We start from the raw sequence: 23,910 nt of genomic DNA, 5'->3' as shown, positions 1-23,910 counted from the left end.
CTGTTGAGTGTCTTCAGCATTTATATTCATATTACATATATTTAAATATATATATACTATGTTTATATTATTTATATAAATATATTTATATTTATATTCCTACAATAGTAGGAACTACAATGTGTTCCAAGGTCAGTATGAGATCTGTTCTATAGGCTTTTCTACACTAGTATAACTCCCATTCTCTTTAAAAAATTTATTTTTATTTACTTATTTTTTAAGAATAGCTTTTTATTTTCAAAATACATTCAAAGACAGTAAAACTCCCATTCTCACCAGGGGGTGTTTTACTATATGTACTCTGTACTAGTTTATTCACTGCTTTATAACCGTTCCACTATGAGCATGTTTTCTCTGTCTCCACAGACTGAAATTTTCCTCTAGGGAAGTCTTGAGACCTGTTTGTAACCTCCCACAATGCCTCATGCAATAGTAGGCCAGAGTAAATGATTGGATGCCCATGATTCCAAGAGTCTACTTTGGATGGCTTACAGATTAAATTAATGCCCACTAAACCTGGAGTCAAGGAAACAGATGTAAGTTCAACTTTGAGTTTCTGGCCAAGTCTTATTCACTTTTGTAACATGTTTCTTTGGGAGGGGCATTTTTTTGTTTTTCTCTTTTCCTTTTTTTTTTTATTTAAAAAATGTAATATATTTTATTTTTTCCCAATTATATGTTAAAACAAATTTTCAACATTAAAAAAAGTTTTGAATTCCAACTTCTATTCCTTCCTCTCTCTCCCTTAACTCCCCCCTCCCTGAGGCAGTGAGTAATCAGCTAAAGACTCAGGGAGAGTCATTTTTTTTAAGTTAAAATATCAGTTACTTTCAGAAATTGCCTTTTCTTTCTTATACTTCTGTCTCAGAAGCTTTTCTTTTCTGAAGCTGACACAAGCAATTGTTGTTGTTGTTTTTTAAATCTGTTTCTCTTTTGCCAGCACATCCACACTAAATGAATGCTTTCTTAGAATCTTCCCCTCCTCCCTACCCCCTTTTTTACTCACTTCTTCCACTGGGTCAATCTGACTAGTACTGACAACAATAGAATCATACACAAAATAAGTATGTTTAAAAATATCCCCTCTGTTCATTGGGCAAAGAAAGTACAAGAACCTCCATCAGTCTCAAATCAAATGATAGATCATACTTAGAAATGACCTGGCTTCAAGGAAATGGTTAATTTCTTTATAGATCTAAAATCATTTTCATTTTTAGAAGAGGTAAGATTAAAAAGATCTCCTTGCACTTTAGATATAAAAAGGAAATTGGCAACCTATTACTAGTGGGAAAGTGAGAAAAACTTTCTCAAATTGACAAGCAGGCATTTTGAAAGGCTAAGTGCTGACAGGAATCCATATGACTTGGCTACTACTTAATTTTCCATCTTACTCTCAAGGATGTGGCTTAAATGGTTTTAAAACCATTTTATGAGGGGAGCACAGGATCAGACTGAGAAGCTATTTGATAATTTAACTTGCCTAAAGATCAGTCTCATGAAGGAGAAACTGTGATTTATTCATGCTCTACCTTCAAAGCAACACACATCCGCTCCTGTTCCCCTCCCCTTTCCCTCCCCCCCCCCCCCCCCCCTCCATTTCTCTTTCCCTCTCTCCACTTATTGTGGAAGAAGATACAGTCTCTTTCTTGTGAAACTCCCTTTGAGAAATCAAGTTTATCAGCTTTTACCCAAGTGGCTCAGAATTGGGTCTTAAATACCACACCCAGTCTGCTCATGGTTTATACTTTACCTTGCCATTTGCAGGAAGGTGATGCTAATTTCCAAGCTTTCACAAAGAAGGCTTTAGTACAATGTGCCAGGTGATAGAGAGATGATTCTTTGCCATTTTAATGCCAACACTGGGTTCTGGTAGTGAATTCTGGTTTTGTTTTAATTATAAAGTATAACAACTGGCTGAAGCACAGTCCTTAACACTATTCACTCACAACCAGGGTACCTTGGAGTAAAGGAAATCTGACCAGAGGGAATTCAGTAGGAACACACAAGCTTGTAAATGAATTATATGAGGGATTGTTCTTGACCCCTCTGTAGCCTCTCATACTATCCTTCACCTTCTCCTAATACTCTTTCCTCTCTAGGTTGTCATGATACTGCTCTATCCTTGTTGTCCTACCATCTGTCTGATTCTCTCTTCCTGTTTTTTTTTTTTTTTTTTTTTGCAGGATCCACTATATGCCTGCTAATCCCAAGGTCCCCCAAGGCTCTCTCATAGACCCTCTTAAATGATCATCCTTAAGCAGATGATGCAGATTTACTAGTTCAGCCCTAATTTATCTCCATTATCACATCTTCTGCTTCCAATTAGACAGCTCAAACTAGATATCCTGTAGACATCTCAAATCAGCATATCTAAAGCTGACTTATCTTTTTCCTCCAAACCCTTCCCTCTTCTTCAGGTTAAATCAAGTTAGCAAGTATTTATTAAGTACTCACTATGTGCAAGGCACTCCGTGAAATACAAGGAATACAAATCAAAGAGAATAAGCTCAAGGAGCTTATATTCTAATGGAAAATTGAAAGTGCCACAGAAATGTAAGTTATAACTATTCTCTTACTGTTGGAGGTTCCATCATTCTCCTAGTTACCAAGGTTTACTGTTTTGAAGTGATACTCAGCTCCTCACTCTCTCTCATTCCCCATATCCATTAAGTTGCCACTTCTTATCATTCCTACCTTCATAGCATTTCTTATACATTCCCTTCCCTCTAGTGACACTCCCACCTTTCTGATTCAGATTCTCATCATCTCCTGTCTACACTATTGCAATAGTCTTTCTGTTGCATTCCCTGCCTCAAGACTCTCATCCTCCATTCAGCTTTCAAACTGATCTTCCTACAGCACAAGTTAGATTATGTCATTCTCCTTCCCTGACATAATCAACTCTAGTGACTTCTTATTATCAACAGGATTAAATGTAGCAAATCCCATTAGGCATTTAAAGTCCTTTATAACTTGACCTTCTTAACCTTTCCTGTCTTCTTACTCCTTACTCCCACCTTTCATGTATTCTGTGATTCATTGACACTAGCCTCCTTATTGCTCTTTCTATTGAACATTCTACCTTTTAACTGAGTATTTTCATTGACTATTCCCGTGTAGGGAGAGGCTCTCCCTTTTTCTCTTAAATTCTAGCTTCCCTAGCTTCCTAAAGTCCTACCTTCTGCAAGAAGCCTTTCCCAGTTGCCTTTAATCTTAGTACCTTCCCTCTGAGATCATTCCCCAGTTAAAATATTTTGTTTGTGTGCCATCGTTTGCATGTTGTCTCTCCTATTAGAGTGTGAATTCCTTGAAAGTAGGCATTTATTTTTGCCTTTGTATCACCAGCACTTAGCATAGTGCCTGGCACACAGTAAATAATAAATGCTATTTAACTAATTGAGACAGCAAATACAACTGTCTTGATCTTGATTTGTCAACATATATAGAGCTGCTTTTGCTTTCTTCTCAGTCCTCCCCACCCTTTCCTTTTAAAAATAAATTGGGGGGAAATAGCCTCAATTCTGATATGTGTAGAATGAACCACCTACTCAGGAAATTTAATCTGGTAAAAGCCTTCTTATATTCTTTATTAGTAGCTGACACTGCAATTCCATAACAATATTTACAATTAAAATAGTCTTCTTTTTGGCTCAGACCCATGATTTTATCAGTGTATAGACAATCCTTCCACCTATACAGATTAGGTTTTCATTTGTAATTTTAGAGAGTTGCCTGTAACACCAAGAGATTAAGTGACTTAACTTGTCATCATAGAGATAGTATCAATCAATCAACGAATCAACTTGCTTTTATTAGGCACCTGCTATATTCCAGACATCATGCTATGACCTGGTATGTGTCAAAAGTATGACTTGGTCTCTTACCTTCCTAATTCAAAGGCTGAAACTCAGCACTGTTCTTGGCTATCTCTCACCAAAATAGTGCTTTGCAGTCAGTGAAAACCAGTGTAGAATGTAAATAAACAAATAACATTCCCTATAATGTATGCTGGATTCTTATTCTGTAGAATTTTATAAATACAAAGAGATTGTATTTCCAAATTCTGAAGATTTATTTTGATGACATCCACAAATATTCCAAGGAGGTTGTTCTGATAACTCATCCATAAGAAATTAAATAGATGCAAAATACCTGTCATTCAGAACATGAATTTGGGTAGCCAGAATTAATACAACATTGTGTATATATGGGATAGTCACTGACAAGGGAAAATGAGCTGGGTACAGAATTGACTAGGAGGAAGAAAGAAAGGCAGATTCCATTTGGGAAACTGAATCTTGTTTTTATTAATTACTATGTGCAACTTATCTTTTGAGGCTCTCCTAGTAATGCTATATGACTATGGGAGAACATGGCAAAAGTATGCATAGGATGAGACCTATACTAATGGAGGGAATATTCTATGGACAAAATCAAGAATCATCAAAACATAAAAAGTAGAAAGGCTTAAACATACTCCAAAATCCAACTAGATGACCCTTGAAGTCTCTCCCAAATCAAACATTTGATGATTCTTTCACTCCTAAGCAGCACCTTCATGCTGCAAAATTTACTCGTACTTTTCTTTATTAACAAATACTGCTTGAGTGATAGAAAAGAAGATATTTTTTGTCATTAAATAAGGAAAACCAAATTATTATTATTAAAATAGCTTTTATTTTTATTGTGTTATTTTTCCAAATACTGTGTTATTTCTGATATGTGAGAGTTTTCTTTTGATTTTCACTGAGGAATACAGGGTACCTATTAAAAAAACAAAACAAAACAAAAAACTTTTTGCAGCAATAGAGTTCATTCCTTTGTGTCCATGAACTACAAAATTATCAAATGAAGTATTTGTGAAAGTCCTTTGTAAACTATAATTTTTTACAAAACCATAAAGCATTATCATCATTCCACCTTACCTGACATTATGTAATTTTGTACCCAGTTTCATAAACACATAGAATCAATATTTGATAAGGCTGGTAATCCAAATGACTGTTTCTTCTCAAGTGTCTCATGCAGTGCCAAATATACTGTTGATTCTCAACAGTTGCTGTGGCTTGCTTAATGGTAACCATATAGGGTGTAGAATCAGTTCCCTTTTTTATTTTTCGTTTTAATATTAATCCAGTTATATTGTGTCCTTGGAGTAAGAATGGGAGGTATCTATAAACCTTCCTTTTCAAGCAAAATAAATCTAAACAAATGTAAATATGAATATAATTATGAATACTTATTCTTAGAGCACCTATGAAGCATTCTTTTAATTTTATAAAAAATTAATAAAATGAATATACAGAGGTATGTTTCTCTTTTCATATAACCTAGTTATTGTTAATTGTTATTAACTGAAATCACTTCCATTTGAATAGTATTACAAAGATTCAGAAGACCATCTGGCAGGATAAGATACCAGACACAGGTCCTTTCTCAAACTAAACTCCCAAGCATTCAAACTCTACCACAGAGAACACATTTACATTGGGCTGGTCTCAAATGACAAATGTACACTTGCCAAAAAGACTCCTGGGTGGAGAACTCACACAGGGTAAGTATTCACAAGGTCATCAAAAAAAGCAGTAAAAGGACACTTTCAAGGTCTTTCTTAAAGATCTTTAGTATTGATTGTATGACATGGGAAACATTAGTACAGGACCACCCAGCATGGTGTGCCCTCATCAGGAAAGGTACTATCTTTTATGAGCAAAACAGAACTGAATTAGCTCAGAAGAAAATCAAGATAGACAAAGTTAGAAAGTCCACTCAAAATGTTCACAGGGATTATGTTGTCACATACTGGACACAAATAATCCCTATGAACATTTGGAGTGGATTAAAAAATTTGCCTGATGTGGATAGGGTACTGGTCTTGGAGGCAGGAGGACCCGAGTTCAAATTTGGCCTCAGACACTTATGAGCGTGACCTTGGAGAAGTCACTTAACCCCTATTTGCCTCAGTTCCTCATCTATAAAATGGGAACACAATGGAAAAGGAAATGGAAACTGAATTGGTAGTATTATGTAAACTCACAGTTATTGCAGACTTCAGAGAGACTGCTGGCTGTTTCTGTATTACGTTTAGGTTCTCTTAGAGGTACTCTACAATCAAACAGGATCCTTCCATTTGCTGATGTATTTTGCTCTGATTGCAGCACAACTCCTATTTCTGAAGCATTATTCATGGCTGCCAACAAACAATGGATCTAAAAAAATCTTGACCTTCTAAGTAAAAAAAAACAAAAAAGGGCAGTGTACTTTGCCATTTAAATGTTTATATCAAGACTGTCCAGCAAATAGTGAACACTATTTCAGGAATGATAGGGTCATCATTCCTGTAGTTCCAGGTTCCTGGGGAGCCTTTTCTAACATTTCTATCTTCAACTCACATGTAAAGCATGTTATATCTCCAAAGGATCAGTTGTACCCTATAAATTTATTTGAATGTGAACTGGGTCCTTAACCATTCAGAGTGTCTAAGCATTGGTATCGCAAAGTCAAGTTACAAATGTGGCATAATATCAGATTAAATATGTTGACATAAATTCTGGCAAATCACAAAGCAAAAGCAAAAATTCCCTTGGGCTTGCTTGTCCTTGAATTCTAACTAGTGGTTACATTTTATTCATAGTAGATGATACAGACTTTCAAATGTGTTAGAAAAAGCTACTTTATTAAAAAAAATGGTCTTCTATAGATCTGCTTTACTCATCATGTCAATAATTCAAAGTATCCAGTTTTTCTTTTTAAAACTTAAAGCTTAAGATAGTGTGTTTAGAAACAAGAACTTAGCTGAAATCATGCCTCAGACATTAAAAAATTTTGTGACCAGTAGCAAGACACTTAACTTCAGTCTCAGTTTCCTTATGTGTAAAATGAGGGGATTGGTACTTATTGACTTTCAGGGTCCCTTCCAGGTCCCCATTTGTGATCCTATGACTATCACTGGGAATATAAACAAAAACCTCTCATACACAGAGATTTAGATGAGTGAATTAATCACCATATCTTATGACACTTATTTCATACTAGTTTTTTTTTTTTTAAATCTATTAAAGGGTCAAACAGTATTTAAGCCACACTGCATAAATGAAAAAAAAAAAAGTGAGGTAATGGATACCATCAAGCTTGGCTGAAGCCACATGACAGAACCTAAAAACAGAATTTCTCTAATTAAGATTTAGATTGGTTCTAGGAATTGGCTTTTCCATAACATTTCCCAGGGGAATGATTAATTCAGTTGTCTTTGTTGGGAAATCCTTGTCCACTTAAATGGGTCTTTTCTTTGATATTTATTTCTCCTCTTGGCTTCTTCCTGTTTTATCAATCACTGATGATTTTTCTAAGGTGTCTTTGCTATAAATATGCTTCTTTGTTTTTTCCCTAAGGATCTCTGGATCTGGGCACCATTCCTGCCATTATACCTTTAGGATTTGAAGCCCCTTCTATCTGTCCTGAAGTTGAACTTTTTCTATGTATTGTCTCTCCAAATCCTAAGGGCAGGCAGTGTCTCTACTTTTTCTTTGTATCCCTGATATCTCATAATCTTTTTTCATTCATTAATTCCTGACCCTGAGACACATATCTATATAATCTAAGAAGAATGTTGTCAAGACATTTAAAGAAAGGGATAGGTACAATCCATCTCACTTTAACTTTCCTGATCACAAGCTCAAGAGGCTGCAATTTATAGTCATACATAGGCAAAATTGCCATTAGTTTTTACAGACAATTCTTCAGGTTTGTTGTTATTGTTGGTTCAATCATCTCAGTTGTGTATGAATGTTCACAATCCCACTTGGGGTTTTCTTAGCAAAGATAATGGTTTGCCATTTCATTCTCTAGTTCATTTTACAGATGAGGTAACTAAGGCAAATAGGGTTACTGTTTGTTACATGTGATTTGCTCAGTCACAAAGCTATTTCTTCAAGTGCCTTGTGTTATTTGTTTTTTTATCTTTGTATAGTCAATGTCTTGAAATTACATGAATAATAAATGTTCTTTATTTGACCTGTGTTGAATGAAACCAGTTAAAAATAAATGTTTCTATGGAAGATTCTAAAGAAATAAATGGACTCCTTGGAAATTATTGCAAGATTTTTAACTAGATGCTCAATTATTATAAGGCCCCCTTATGTTTACCATTTTACTAACCATACCTGTATCAGCGTTCAGACAAAAATGCAAGAAACAATAAAAGGAGTCTAGTGAATAAGTAGGAAAAAAAACATTGCCAAGCAAGCAATACCAAGAGCAGCATTGTAGTACACTGCCTCTGGGGTATGATTTTGACTGATGATTAAGGGCCAACTTGACCCCCAAAATATCTCCTTCCCATTAGTTTGCTAGATTGAATGAAATTCTCTGGATTTATTAAAGTGGCTACATATAAAAAGCTCTATATGCTAAGATGCTAAACATAACAAAAATTTAAAAACAGCAGCAACGACAGTAAGCACAAATAATCCTTGTGGAATTTACTGTATGGAGAATAAACACTTATGCAATAAATGTTACAAGGTAGACTAGACCCATACAAAATACATGAAGAGAATTTGATGAGAGAAAAAAAGGACTTTCAGTTGGGGGTATCAATGATGAAGTGGTAGAGGTGGAACTTGAGAATGGGCAAAGATGTATATGAAGGCCATTCCAGGGGAGTGGCCTATGCAAATACACAGACATGAGAGGAGCAGGATGAGATCACTGAACAGTTTGTTCTCTTACCCTGCTCTCTTAGAAGGAATAGTATGTATAAAAAGAAGTAGAATGAAATTAGACTGGAAAGTGGGTTAGAGCCTAGTTATTTAAAGTTAAGTGCCAGGTTAAGAAGTCTGTATTTTATTTTACAATCAAATGTGAATTCACTGAAGGTTTTTCTGACCAGAGGAATGAGTAAGATAAGTAGTTGGAAGATTAATAAGTCAAGGATGTATCTCTTGCTGTTGGATTTTGTTAGTGATGCATAAAAATAATACATCTTCCTTAATGTAATTTCTAGTGATGATATAAATTTCTGATACTGAACTACTTAAAATTGGCCAAATACTTGGTGGCAGGCAAAAACTTTGTTTTCCAGGTTTTCCAGCTGTGGCTGCTTACAGTTGTGGCACACAAAGAAACAGTCACCAGCTTGTATTTACATAGGTGTTGCTTACTTGAATGATAGCTAATGGGGTGGGATGCTGTCACTTCTGGGATGCTTGAGTTTATCTTCCAATTGGTTGAAGTTGGTCATTGGTTGGAAAATGGGGACCTGCTCCACCATAATTTCTCTCTTCAGTGATGCCTGTAGAGCCTGAAGTGAAAGTGGGGTTGACGGTCCTGATGGCATTGCATTATCTCTATCAGAATCTGAAGGGAAGTGGTGGTAGTTTGACATGCCACTTCTTGTCTCAGTCTCGGGATACCTTGCTGCTTCACTTAGGCTGACTTGTCTAAGGTTGCCATGTTATTAGTTAACTCATACAAAGCACTACTTCCCAATGAGTAATTTATAAACTAGGTGATGAGTATTAACATGTAAACCAACACATTGTTAGCATAGGAAAGGATCTGTATTGGTAGTTGATCATTTATATTTAACCCTCTTCTTTCCTACACTTTAAACACAACATTTTTTATTTATCTGGAAAGACTCAGGTGCACAGTTCTTATGAAGGAAAAAGTTATCTGAATGAGTGCAATCCAGGGAGTATAATTTTATTAGAATATGTATGGCATTTGAAATTTTAAAAATGCCAAACTTTCTTTTAAGATAAATGCTAATCTAGGAAATAGGAAAATAATGTAGAGGAAATAAAAGGTTGTTTTGGAGTACAATAATATCATTTTCCTGACTAGCCTTGGATACATAGGAAGTACTCAACAAGAAATTGTTGATTAAATGAAATGTAATAAACCATATCCCAGTTCCATTCATTTGGAATTTATAACAATACACAGGGGTTGAACTCAAGTTTATCTTTATTCTTTCTATGGCTGATAAGGAGTTTACTGAAGAGATGAAAAATGCAATCAAAGTTATATGAGCAAGTTTAATTTATTCTAGAAGTACCAATTCACTAAAACCAATTGATATGGTAATTATAAACAATTACCTTCCCCTCCCTCCCATTAAAGCAGTAGAACCAGCAAAGGGTCAACATATTGGAAGTATTGGTTGAAATAATTAAAATACCATTTAAAAAAATGAAATAATTCTGACTTTTCATTAGACTTAGGGGAGAAGAATTCAAAACAAAGATAGAGGGCTGGCTAATACCATGTTTTCTCATACTTCCTACAATTCAAATAGAAATGAGTATTTTTCTAAAACAAACAAAAAATTACTTTAAAATAACATGAAGGCCACTAACTTAGCAAGCAAGTAATATAAAAAAGCTTTGGCCATAAAACAGTACTTTTGGGGTTGGTTTACAAGAGAAAAAAATATGAAAGATTCTATTCATCTGCCTTTTTCTTTTAGATTAAACAGCCTTTCTAATTTCCAATTGGAAACTTGTTAACTACTAATTGGGGTGTTTTGTATTTTGTTGGAAGTTTGGTCTAGAGCTCCCACAAAGTTTTATTCTAATTCCATGGTTCTGTTAATGTAATGAGGTCTTACCATTCATTGCAAGCCTCAGCTAGTATTTTTGGTGTTCTTACAAATATTTATTCAACAGCAGTTATTTATAAGGTACTGGCATTATTTTCTTAATGAATTTTTTGTAGCTTTCTAATAAATGTTAAAGAATATGGGAAGAACTCAGAAAAGCAGTTAATCAGCTACTTAGCTATACAAGGAAAGAGACAAATACTAGGATAACACTTAAAAATCCAGAGTCTAAGGAAAGAACAAGGTATTCAGAATTAGCGTACAAATTTTCATGACGCTATTTACCAGTTTTATGAAAAATATTCTGTGAATGGATTTCCTTCAGATGATGAGGTTCTCTAAATGCTCATATTTGTAAATAACATCCTACATATTGATTTGAATTAAGTGCATAATAGACTCTTCAATTAAAAATCTCATCTTGGGTTAAGCAGCCACACATCAAAAACAAAATGGATGAAAAACATATGCTGCCCAGATATAGCCTGGTTAGACTTCTGGGCCTGAAATCAAAAGGACTCATCTTTTTGATGAATCTAACGTCAACTTACTAGCTATGTGGGCCTGGACAAGTCACTTTGTTTTGCAATTTCTATCTCATGAGTTGAAGAAAGAAAAGGCAAACTACCTCTGCCAAGAAAATCCTAAATGGAATCACAAATAAACAACACTGAAACAATTGAACCACAACAATTAAACAGCAAGAAAAGATTCAAATGCAGACTAAAAATTGATTTTACACACAGTTGCCTGTTACTACAAAAGCCCCTACTCATTAGTAATATATATGATAGCAGAGAATCTTGGAACACAAATGTCTTAGAAAACTCCAAGATAGCAAACAATGGGGGGGGGGGGGGGGGGGGGAAGGGAGAGGAAAGAAGAGAAAGAGGAAGAGAGAGAAAGAAAGAGAAGAAGGGGAGGAGGGAGAGGGAGAGTGGAGAAAGGAGGAGAGGAGATAGGAATGACATATCCCAAGGACATCAGCATGCTAAAGCACATTAAAAATGATATCTCCATGAAAGAAAGAATGTTACCCAGGGCCAATTCATCTTGTTTGCCTCAGTTTCCTCATATGTCAAATGAGCTGGAGAAGGAAATGGAAAACCACTCCCACATCTCTGCCAAGAACACTCCAAATGGTGTTAACTAAGACTAAGACATAACTAATATAACTGAACAATAAAATTCATCTAATTGATATACACCATCAGCTCCAATAACCCCCTCCACAGAAACTCTCAATGTCTTCAATATGCCTTTAGAAGGGAAGAAAATCTGGGCAACTGACTATTCGACATGATGGCAGTAGGAGCAGGTGGAGATTGAATAAGAAGATTAACATTTTTTGAAGAAACAAAATGAGAATTAATATCACAGTGTCCATGATTTGTGAGAGTACTTGAACACTATGAGAAAACAGGCATTTAATTTTGATTATTTTTTTAAAAGAGATATTATGATGAGAAATAAATACACAACTGATAATTTCATGCAAGAGAGTAACAATAATGAGACAACATACTAAAATTTATGAGATGCAGCCAAAGCAGTTCTTAGGGTAAGCTTATATCTCTAGCTGCTTACTTGCACAAAATAAAGTACATGCAACTATAAAAGCTAGAAAAAGAACAAATTAACCCCTCTCAATTAAACACCAAATTTGAAATTCTAAAAATAAAAGGGCAGATTAATAAAACTGAAACTAAGAAAACTACTGAGTTGGTGCTATGAAAAAAACAACAAAATTGATAAACCATTAGTTAATTTGATTAGAAAAAGAAGAAAATCAAATTATTAGTATCAAAAGTAAAAAGGGTGAACTTTCCACCAATGAAGAGAAAATTAGAACAATAATTAGGAGCTATTTTACCTGTATGCCACTAAATCTGATAATCTAAGTGAAATGAATGAATACCTACAAAAATGTAAATTGCCCAGATTAAGAAAGGAAACAAATCACTTAAATAGTATCATTTTAGAAAAAAAAATTGAACAAATTATCAATCAACTGCCTAAGAAAAAAATCTTCAGGATCAGATAGATTTACAAATGAATTCTACCAAACATTTAAAGAACAATTAATTCCAATACTATGCAAACTATTTGGAAACACAGGGAAAGGAGTCCTACCAAATTCCTTTTATGACAATAGGTATAGTGCTGATACCTAAACCAGGTAGGGTCAAAACAGAGAAAGAAAATTATAGGCCAATTTTCCTAATGAATACTGATGCAAAAATCTTAAATAAAATATTAGCAAAGAGATTACAGCAAGTTTTCTCCAGGATAACACATCATGACCAAGTAGGATTTATACCAAGAATGAAGTAGTTCAAAATTAGGAAAACTATTAGCATAACTGACTATATCAATAATCAAAACTAACAAAAATTATATGATTATATCAATAGATGCAGAAAAAAGCATTTGACAAAATCCAATACCCCTTCCTGTTAAAATCACTAGAGAGTACAGGAATATGGAGCTTTCCTTCTTTATTTTTCTTCCTTCCTTTCTTTCCTCCTGCCTTCTCTCCTCTCTCCTCTCCCTCCCTCTCCTCCCCTTCACTCTCCTCTCCTCTCTCTCTCTCTCTCGCTCTCTCTCTCTTGCTCTCCCTTCCTAATTCTCCTAACTCTAAGATTTGTGTTCTATCCACTGAACTACCAGTGGCCCCCTCAGTCTTTCCTTTTTTCAATCCAACCCCCTACAACTTCAAGTTAATAACTCTGAAGTACATATAGACCTGCCACTCTCCTGTCCAAAAAAAAACATTATTCCTCATTGCCTCTAGGAGTCAATACAAACTCCCTTGTTTATTTAGCATTAAAAGCTCTGCAGATCTGACATCAGACCACCTTTCCAGAACTTTGTGTTCCAGTCAACTGGCCTTATCATTTTCTGCACATAGACATCCATCTCTCTTCTCCATTCCTTTGTATAGATTGTCTACTGGTGTACACTCCCCACTTACATCACTGTTTTGTTTGTTTCAGTTTGGTTTTTGCTGAGGTAATTGGGGTTAAGTGACTTGCCCAGGGTCACACAGCTAGGAAATGTTAAGGGTGTGAGGCCAGATTTGAACTCAAGTCCTCCTGATTTCAGGATTGGTGCTCTATTCACTATGCCAACTAGCTGCCCCTCACATCACTTCTTAGATATCCTAACTTCCATCACAGTTCAGCTTGAAGGTCTTTCATGACCCTCCCAATTACTAATGTCTCCTCCCAATTATCTTGTATTAACTTACTTAATTATTTACTTTGTATTTACTACACATTTCATATTTATTCATTATTATTTATATAGCAGAGATTTTCCCAATGCCTAGCACATAATAGGTGCTAATCAGATGTTCATCAAATGGATGAATATGAAAACAGGAATGAATAAGGCTTTTTGAAAAAGCACTTAATTATGTGCCAGACATTTGGAATACAAATAGAAAAGACAATGCCTGATCTCAGGGAACTTACATTCTAATGGGGAGAAGTAACACGTAAAAGATTTCAGCTACTGGTTTGATGGCAATGGTCTGTGCATGGGTTACATCAACAGATGATGAAACATCTTTTATCATTCCCATTGATAAAAATCATATCAACTTCTGGCAGTGAATTATTTGACAGTGCCAAGGACTTTGGTGACAAGAATTTCTTTTCTGGATCTTCAATAGCTGTGATTTTAGTACCTCCAGGAGCACTTGCCATGTTGTATCTACGCAGGAATTGCTTCCTACATCACAGAAATGATGGTTGTAGACACTGGGCTGGAAGCACTGCTGTTCTAAAGAATTCTGGATTCAAAGACTTCATTGGGGTCTGAGGGGAGATGACTGCCAAATTTGTAGTAATTTTCTGACCTGTCTTGTGCATGCAAAGATGCCTAGCTGCCTGTGACAAATGATTGATAGCTGGTAGGGGTGGCTGGCCCTTAGGAGCTATTTCCCCAGAGGATGGTTGTGAAGGTTAGGCTGGAAGGACCTGAGGTCTGAGTAAGAGGGAAGTGTGGCCAATTGCAGGCTCCTGTGCTCATCTGTCTAAGGACAGTAATTGTCAGTGGTGATGAAGAAGGTGGGTTCTTCCTCCTCCACAATTTCCCCTCTTGAATGATGGTTCTAAAACTGGGCTGAAAGCACAGCTGATGATTTGAAGGGAAGGTATAATTGCTATTCCCAAGGCTCTTGGATTTGGAGACCTGAACTACCTCCATCAGGGTCCAAGAGGTGATGGACATCAAGGTGCCAATAATAGTTGTTTGCTTTCCTGGTACATGCTACTCCTGTCTCCCCTAAAGGTGTTCTTCTACTTCAGCCAGGCTGGTCTACCTGCTCTGAGAATTGGTTGGCAATTGATTGTGATGACTGGCTCCTTATCCACAAGAACTGTAACCCTGGATGATGATTGCACAGGCTGGGCTGAAAGCTGGACACTGTATATACATAGTTGTTGAATAGGAAGATACAATCTAAACCAATCTTTCTTTTCTCAGGTTAAAGGAAATACTTGCTTATGTGTACTAAAATGTACAAAAAAAATTGCCAGTAGAAAAATAGTTATATATTGCTTTCAACATCTTCTGAATTCATTGCCTTCATGGTAAGGTAAAGAATATTATGAGATTCTAAGTCAGAGGCCAGTTCCATATATGTGGTAGTCCATATGGGTCACATCACCCACCACTCTGTGAGTCAGCCTACAAATTTTGTTTAAATCATATTTGCAAGATTAAAAAATACAAATGCAACAATAATTGCTAAGTTGCCTTTGGGATATGCAGGACAGGAATAAAATATTAATTCTTAATAATTCAGTAGTATTCCTAGCAATTGACTGAGTTTTTTCAGTAAATCCATTATCTCAGGCTTGTCTAACCTAGAAGCACTGAAATGTCATGAGAGTAAGTCTTCATAATGAAAGAAATACTCTCTTTAAGAGAAGGGGCTAGGCAGATTCAGATACCCAGTTCTTGCTGTAAAAACACACAAATTCCAAACACAAGGATGCTTTGTAGCAGACAGCACATACCCCCCTGCTAGAAAATGATAAGGTCAACAAGGAAATTGGAAAGGTAACTAAAGCATATATTATGGTCTACCATTGTATACCATTGGGATGTATGTGAGGGAAAGGGAATGGCTAATTTACATTAGATGGTAAATAAAAGAAGAGTATCTGAAAGGAAATAAAAATGCCATTTGCAAATCTAGACCACTAAAAACAACCTTTTTAAAATTGCTTGTGCCCCAATACTGACCACTAAAATTAAGTGATAGAGCACCTTGGTATTTCTGTTCTAAGACTGAAAGTGGGATTTAGAAAGGAAAACAAATATAAATTCTGATGCTAGATTTAATATCTGGAAAAACTTACAAAGTAAGATATGTTATAAAATATCATCCTAAAATAGTGAGCTTTGAATGCTAGGATAAGAAATTTAAACTTTGTTCTGTAGGTAATGGGAAACCACTGAAGATTAGCCAGTATAGTGATAGTCCATGAAATTATACAGAAAATAAAAAAAAGATGCTGGAAATGCCTTTTTGACAACGAATTGGTACTCTTTATTTTTTTTAATAGAAAAGGAACTTATGATACTTTTAGTTGCTTTAAGTAAATCTTATGAGGCATACAATAGAGCAACATTATTTTTAAGGGTTCTACTAGAGAAGACAAGATCTATCCAATGTCCATAGATGAAGATGTTCACATTTATTTAATTCAATTGCAGGATATAATTTCTGAAGTTCTACTAAATAATTACATCCTGCAACTGCCCACATCTAAATGGCAATTTATTTTTGTTAGTACAAAACTTGATAAAAATAGATTCACTGTGATTTTGAATCCAACTAAAAGAGGTCATTTTTGTCTATTGAGCTATGGTAGTGATCTGTAAAGAAAGTTAGGAACATATAAATAGAAAAACTTCTCTAGACATACATTTGATAGATATTTGAAGAAGCTATTCACCCAGTACAGAGAGACCTTCCAATTATTTCATTTGAGTTGTTGCATCTGGTCCAGTGCCATTTGGGATTTTTGGGGGCAAAGATACTTGAATGATTTGCCATTTCCTTCAAGTCATTTTACAGATAAGGTATTGAGGGTTAAGAAATTTTCTAAGAGTTACAAGCTAGTTGGTGTCTGAGGCTGAAACTGAACTTGGGACCTTCTAACTCCAGGGCCAGTGTTTAATCCACTATACCATCTAGGTGCTCTCTTCCAACTATAGGGCCATTTAATTTCCATATATGAGAAAGCTTCAATCATAACAACCAAATGGAAAAAGTGGTTTATTTGACTCATGCAATAAAACCCATACCAACTCACTTACACAGCACCTTAAGGTTTACAACTTTGTGAGACAGATTGTTTCATTTATTTATTTATTTTTAAACATTTATTTATTTGGTCTAGACATGACTTCTTTGGTATAGGGAATTCCAAATGAGGAAACCCGCTCTATCAATGCAGATAAGTAGCTCTTCTATTATTTATAGAATTGCTTTGTTGGCCTTGGGAGGTTAGTTGACTTTTTCAGGATTACATAGCTAATATATGTTATAGGCAGAATTTGAATCCAGTTGTGATTCAGTATCCCAGGAAGCTCAATGTTAGTTATAGTCATTAAGTGGCAGAATTGGAATTCACCATAAGGTCTTCTGATTCCATGGTCCATGTTCTTAACATTTATTTCATAGTGGCTCTCCAATTCATCATAGAATCATCTGGTGAAGAATAGGCTTAGGGAGAATATGATGACTATAATTAATATTTGAAGGACAGTCATATAGAAGAGAGATTGAGACTGCTCAGTTTAACCCCAGGGGCCACAAGTAGGAGTGATTTAAACCTGATGTAAACAAAAACTTCTCAATAATGAGAGCTTTCCCAAAGTAGGGTGAACTCTCTTTGGGAGATTTCCCCCTCATTAGAAATCTTTAAGTAATAGAGACCACTGTGATCATGGAGAAGAGTTCAAATGATAGTCTTACACACATACATATACACACATGCAACACACCAATAGATATAAGACTATCATTTATATATATATATATATATATATATAATATAAAATATTAAGTAATATTCCATAGCAATTCCTATCTAAAGTCAGTTTGGAGTTAAACTGTTAAGAACTAACCCTACTGCATTGAGTGGAGGACCAGTCTACATCTTTGTCAGATAAATACTTCCTGATGGCTAAAAAGGATGCTGGAGCCATTTGGGAAGCTGTACAAGGCATGTTCCAAAGGAGAACTCTGGTGGCTACTGAGCTAGTGGCTCAAGGAGAGTGCCAACAAAAGGCATCACAAGTATTACATGCCTCCCTAAAAATCAATTCAATAATATATTATTATTGGGTTGGTTCAAGGAAGAAAGCCCATAGCAGTCTTCTACTTTCTTATAGTATAGTGCCCTAAGAATCACAAATGAGGCATTAATGTGTCTCATGGGTATATATGTTAGTTACAATAAGGAGTATTCTTGTTCAAGTATAGGTTTGATTGAATGGACTCTGTGGTTCCTTCCAAGTCTGAAATTCTCATGTTTCATTAAATATAGAAACATTTCCCTCTTCTACCCCTCCATCAGAAAATATCTCATTGTAAAGTTGTAAAATACATAAATTTAAAAATATGTTTAAAAAAAATCAATAATGGAGAAATTTGCCAGGATTAACCTTTAAAAAAAACCAAAAGCAAAAAAAGTCTATTTATTGTGTTCAATGACTGACCTTTCTTCTCTGTACCACCTTTTCCGCTAATTCTAGGTATTTGGGACCTGGGGCAGTGTCTTCCTCAGGCAGCAGGCAGAACAAACAAGTTTGCATCTATTCCTTCTTTGCTGTGCTCTGTCACTTAAAGCACATGTGTTTCTTGTTTAATCATATGAGAGCCTTCCAATTAATTCACTTACTAACACTTGATGAAATAATTCATGTTAACAGTTTGATGTTATCCCTTTTCATGTCTACTTTAACTAATGAAATAACTCTCTAGTGGTAGGAATCTTAGGCAGAGAGGTAAAAGAAAATTGGGAAATAAGAATGTGGGCTGAGGCTCCTCAGATTAACCAAATTTAAGCAGTAAGATGGTCCCAAATCTGACTTAAAAATAAAATTATATTAATTAAATCAACCAATAGACATTTATTATACATGTATTGTGTTAGGCCCTGAGAGATACAAAGTTTAGATATGGGAATCAAGGTGCTTATAGTCAAATAGAGGGATGAAACAAATGTAGCTATCTAGAATATACAATATTTTATGATGTGTTAGTTATAAACAAAAAAGTGCCATATACAATATGAGACAGGTCACATACAAATTTGTAATCCTTGAAATGCTTCAAAAAAAAAAAAAAAAACCTTATTAAAAGAATATAGTGATGTTTCTATAGCACCAGAGCTGTAATTAGTAGTTTCTCTATCTGAGGCTAGCAGTTAAAGGGAACATAGGAAGAGTAGTTGGCTCATCTGAGGTATGTCCAACACAGAAATGCCCTTGGATATCATGAGGTTTCTATGATACTGAGGAAGAGGTCACTGTTACTATCATAGAACAGTATAAGCAAGGGAAAAAATTGCCCCTGAGTGGAAGTGTTGTTGATGCTCTTTAAATTTCTCAGTGTTATCTTCTTGCCCTACTTATACCTCTGAATAGCACCTATGTCCTACAACTCAAAAGTGGAGGGCTAAGAATTTGAGTCTAGATTTCTATTTTATAGAATAAAAACTGGGATATCAATGAGCTTAAGGGGAATAGATTCTTTCTTCCATTCTGAATTTTATCATTCCTCCCCCCCCCCCCAAATTTTCAAAGGAAACTCTTGATTAATCTTCATTTATTTATAAATGGCAGAAAGTTTTGAAAATAATCCAAATAACTGGCATACTATATAAGAAGTCTATGAAATTCCTCTATAAGGAAAATAAATTTTTTAAACTAATGATTTAAAACCATTTAAAAAATCATTTTATTTTTAATTTATGGAATAAAACAATCACTTTCATAACAATAATAAAAAATTACCACATATGAACTTCAAATTTATTAGATATGATTTGTTAATCCACTTAAAATATATAATAAAGTTATACATTTAATTTTTTTCCTCCTTTTTTTCTTTACTCCCCACCTGTCCCCACACACTAAAGGTGATTACCACTAGGTACAAATATGTATAAATGTAAAGATTTATCAGTTCTTTCTCTGGATATAGATAGCCTCTTCTTTCCTATGTCCTTAATCTCTAAAGTCCTTGTCTCTTCCAGCTCATTATATATACACCCATATGTATATATTTGTTTTAAAATTACTGTTTAAAACTCCTGTTCCTTCATGACATTTTTCCTGGTCATAGCTATAGTCAATAAACCTATTTTAATGATCCCTTAGCTATAATTGTGTGTTTAAAATTTATTGTGTTTTCCTACGTATTTATTTTGTTTATTGTTCCCACCCGAGCATAAAGTCCCTGAGAATAGGGAGCATTTTTCTCACTTGATTTTAACTTCTTATACCTCAGCTGATAGTGACAATCCAATAAATATTAGTGTTGACTGACACAAAAGAAGCTTCAGGAAAACAGCTTAGCTCTTGCACTACATCCTTGGAATGGGCAGATCCAGAATCAGTCAGACCAAGGAATGTATGGGAGACTTGTAAAAACGGCCTAGTAGAGTGAGGTTTCAATAATCTCATGAGATGGTTCTATAAAGACTCTTCCCAGCCAATACTTTATGCCCTTATTTCTATTGTGGGAGAAAAATTCCTCCTTGGTTTGTTCTCAGGATGATACCAACTATACACCTACTCCATTCTACTAACCTTACATCACCTCTCTAACAATTGGCCCAATATCTACTTAACTCCTTCATTTCCTTTCCACTTCTCCCTAACTTTACCTAATATCTGTAAATAAATATTAAGAGATAGATGGGTTACCTTCCAATATAGAAAGGTATCTTGGAATAATTTACTTCTCAGGTTTCTTTTTGTTTGACATCAGATTTTGTGTGTCTACTTCAAAAGTTTCATGATATAATATATTATTCCAAGATATTACTTGTTTTAAGGCAAACCACTCCAGTACATTTGCCAAGAAAACCCCAAATGGGGTCATGAAAAGTCAAACATGACTGAAAGCACTGAAAAAACAAATTACTTGTATTGACTTGAAGTTATTGTTTCACTAGAGATCTAAGACTACCTTCTCCCAAAAGAAGTGATGAATATCTAATTTTTTCTATCATAATTGCATAAATTATTTACTATTTCTTATTTTTTTAAGTGAGGTAGTGGTGAGTATCAGGGTGGTCCAGATATGTTGTTCTATGAAACTCCTGGTGAAGAAACTCTCATTAATGTTTTTGTGCAATTCATAGTCTTACAGAATTGTGTGGAGGCACTGAAAAACTAACTTAATAGTCCAGGACCCTAGAATTTATATGAGAATTATCACTTGAAACCAGGTCTTCCTGTCTCAGTAGCTGGCTCTCTATTCTTTATGTTATTCTGCATCTCTTTTTAAAACATAAAGTAAAGATTATTAAGATGGTATCATTTGATCAATTCTGATGGATATAGCTCTTTTCAACAGTGAGGTGTTTTAGGTCAGTTTCTGTGATGGAGAAGAGAGCCATTTGCACGTAGAGAGAGGATTGTGGGGACTGAGTGTGGATCATAACATAATATTTTCACTTTTTTTGTTATTTGTTTGCTTTTTGTTTTCTTTCTCATTTTTTCAATGAGAATATGTGTAGAAGAATTGCACATGTTTAACATATATTGGATTACTTGCTATCTAGGGGAGGGAGTAGAGGAAAGGAGGAAAAAATTGAAACAAAAGTTTTGCAAGGGTAAATGTTGAAAACTATGCATATATTTTGAAAATAAAAAGCTTTAAAAAGAAGTACTTCTGAAATGTTTAAACAAACAAAATTAAAATAAATAAAGCTACAATAAAACATTAAAAAAAATTAAGTTCTTAAAAGAGAAAAAAAAGATGGAATTTCCTAAGGAGAAAAAAGGTATTGTAGGATTTATAAAGATTAACAAAAAAAAATTGCTTGTAATTGATATTTCTGTATCTCTTTATCCAACAAATTAAAAATAGTTTATATTTTCCCCTAGTAACATTTCTAAGGAATCAAGTATTCTTACTACCTACTACTACCTGACCACTTTCCAGATTAAAAACCTGAAGCTCTAAAGTATTTTTGCTAAAGTTACAGAATGAATTAGTGACACTGTTGTGGCAATATACAATTTTTTAAGTGCCTTAAAAATTTTAAGTAAGCCATCTGGGGTTCTTAGACAAGTAATTAATTTACAATTTAAGCTTAGACAAGCAGGGTAGCAAATTTCTAAAAGCACAAATGAATTTTTACAGAGATAAATGAAAATCAAACACTCAATTTGTTTTCCTGGAGTCCAATTCAAATGTGACCAGCATTTTAGTTAAGTATTTGAAGAAATGTTTCTGAAGTATTTATATGAAGATAAGTACCTTGGTTCATCTAATGGTAACAATAAACAGCAATAATTAAGCCTGAATAAATCTTTTGGTTCTTTTCTTATTGGGTATTTATGATTAAAAAATAAATCTTTGCTTAAAGGAGAAATTTGACATGTCAGGTCTCAGAGCCCAGGAGTGTGTTTCTATTTCACAATGATGTAGCTGTAAACATGTCTGGAATGTGTAAAAATAGTTTAGGATTTAGGATGAATAATAGTGTAATCTCATTTCTTTTAATTCTGAGAAAAAGCAGATTCCCATATGTTTAGTTCCAGAGAAGGCTTAGAAAAAAGCAAAGGAGAATATTTTCTTCTCCAGAATTTGATCCCATCAGTAAACCCCATTTACTATTCCTACCAAGTGTTGGAACAAACTTAGATGAAATCTAGATTTCTCTAGAGATGAGAAAAAAGGTGATGTTTCTAAAGTTTAGGAGTTAGGTACCTGAGGAAAAAGAAGTACAAAATTTCTCAGAGCCACTACAACCTCAGCGGTTTTGCCTCAGGGAGTAAACGTGGGAGAATGGGGTCCGAATTTCCTCCCCACAGCCACCATAGCACCCATGCATCACCTCATAGTCTTTTACCAGCTACTCCCTAGGTTTCAATCACAGTACTGCACCTCTATCGGGGTCTGCCTACTCCATATTCCACATGAGAAGGCAGTGAGGGAGAAATTTAGACTGCATGAGTACATGAGCTGTTCTTTGTTCCACTTTAGCCCACTCTCACCCCTTCTCTACTCAGCAATGTTCTTGTCTCAGACACCTGCAGATATTCTTAGTTATCTTTGGTTGTGTTAAGGTACAACAATTTTCCCACCCTCGGGGTTTCAGATTAAAACAGATTGATCACTGAAATGGCATGTAAAGAAATACAATATACCCTTTGATCCAGTAATACCACTACTAGGTATTTAAAGAGTTTAAAAAAAAAATGGAAAAGGACCCATATGTACAAAAATATTTATAGTAGCTCTTTTTGTACTAGCAAAAAATTAGAAATTGAAAGGAATGGCTGAACAAAATGTGGTATGTGATATTATGATAGAATACTATTTTATAAGAAAAGATGATTTCAGAAAAATTTGGGATGACATATGAACTGATGCAAAGTGAAGTAAGCAGAATGGGAGAACACTATTTAGTAATGACAATATTTTAACAATAATTATCTGTGAAAGAGTTTACTCTGATCAATATGATCCACCACCACCACTTTAAAGATTAAAAATGTTTTACACCTATAGGACTGATGAACTCTAAATGCAAACTGAAGTAATTTTTTTTCACTTTTTAAATTTTTCTGTTTTTTTTTTCTGTCTGTATGGCTGATGTAGAAATACATTTTACATGACTTCATGTGTTTGATGGGTATCTTGCCTTCTCAGTGGGTGGGGAAGTAGGAATGGGAGACAGAATTTTTAAACTGAAAATAAAAATGTTTTACATTTTAAAAAAAAAAATTAAAATATTCTGTGTATCTGTGCATGTGTGTCTTAGAACTCTGTGGCAGTATGATGACATTTTTTTTTTCTGAAGCAATTGGGCTTAAGTGACTTGTCCAGAGTCACACAGCTAGGAAATCTTAAGTTTCTGAGGCCAGGTCTTCTTGACTTCAGGGCTGTTGCTCTATCCACTGTGCCACCTAGCTGTCCAGGATGATGAAATCTATGACCCTCTTCTCTGAATGTTTTTAAATGCATAAAATAAAGTACATAGGATTACAAAGGAAATCAATTACATTGAAATACAGTTATCTATTTACCTACCTATCTA

General features: G+C 34.7%; 1 protein-coding gene across 1 annotated transcript in view; it reads right to left on the bottom strand.

Annotated features, from left to right (window-relative positions):
* Positions 1–23,910, bottom strand: part of MAP7 (microtubule associated protein 7) — a 237,560-nt gene that overhangs the window by 199,473 nt on the left and 14,177 nt on the right. The window lies entirely within an intron of this gene.

The sequence above is a fragment of the Sarcophilus harrisii genome, chromosome 4, assembly GCF_902635505.1.
Source record: "Sarcophilus harrisii chromosome 4, mSarHar1.11, whole genome shotgun sequence".
NCBI lineage: Eukaryota > Metazoa > Chordata > Mammalia > Dasyuromorphia > Dasyuridae > Sarcophilus > Sarcophilus harrisii.
The sequence above is the reverse complement of the archived record's forward strand: the minus strand, read 5'-3'. Positions and strand labels throughout refer to the sequence as shown.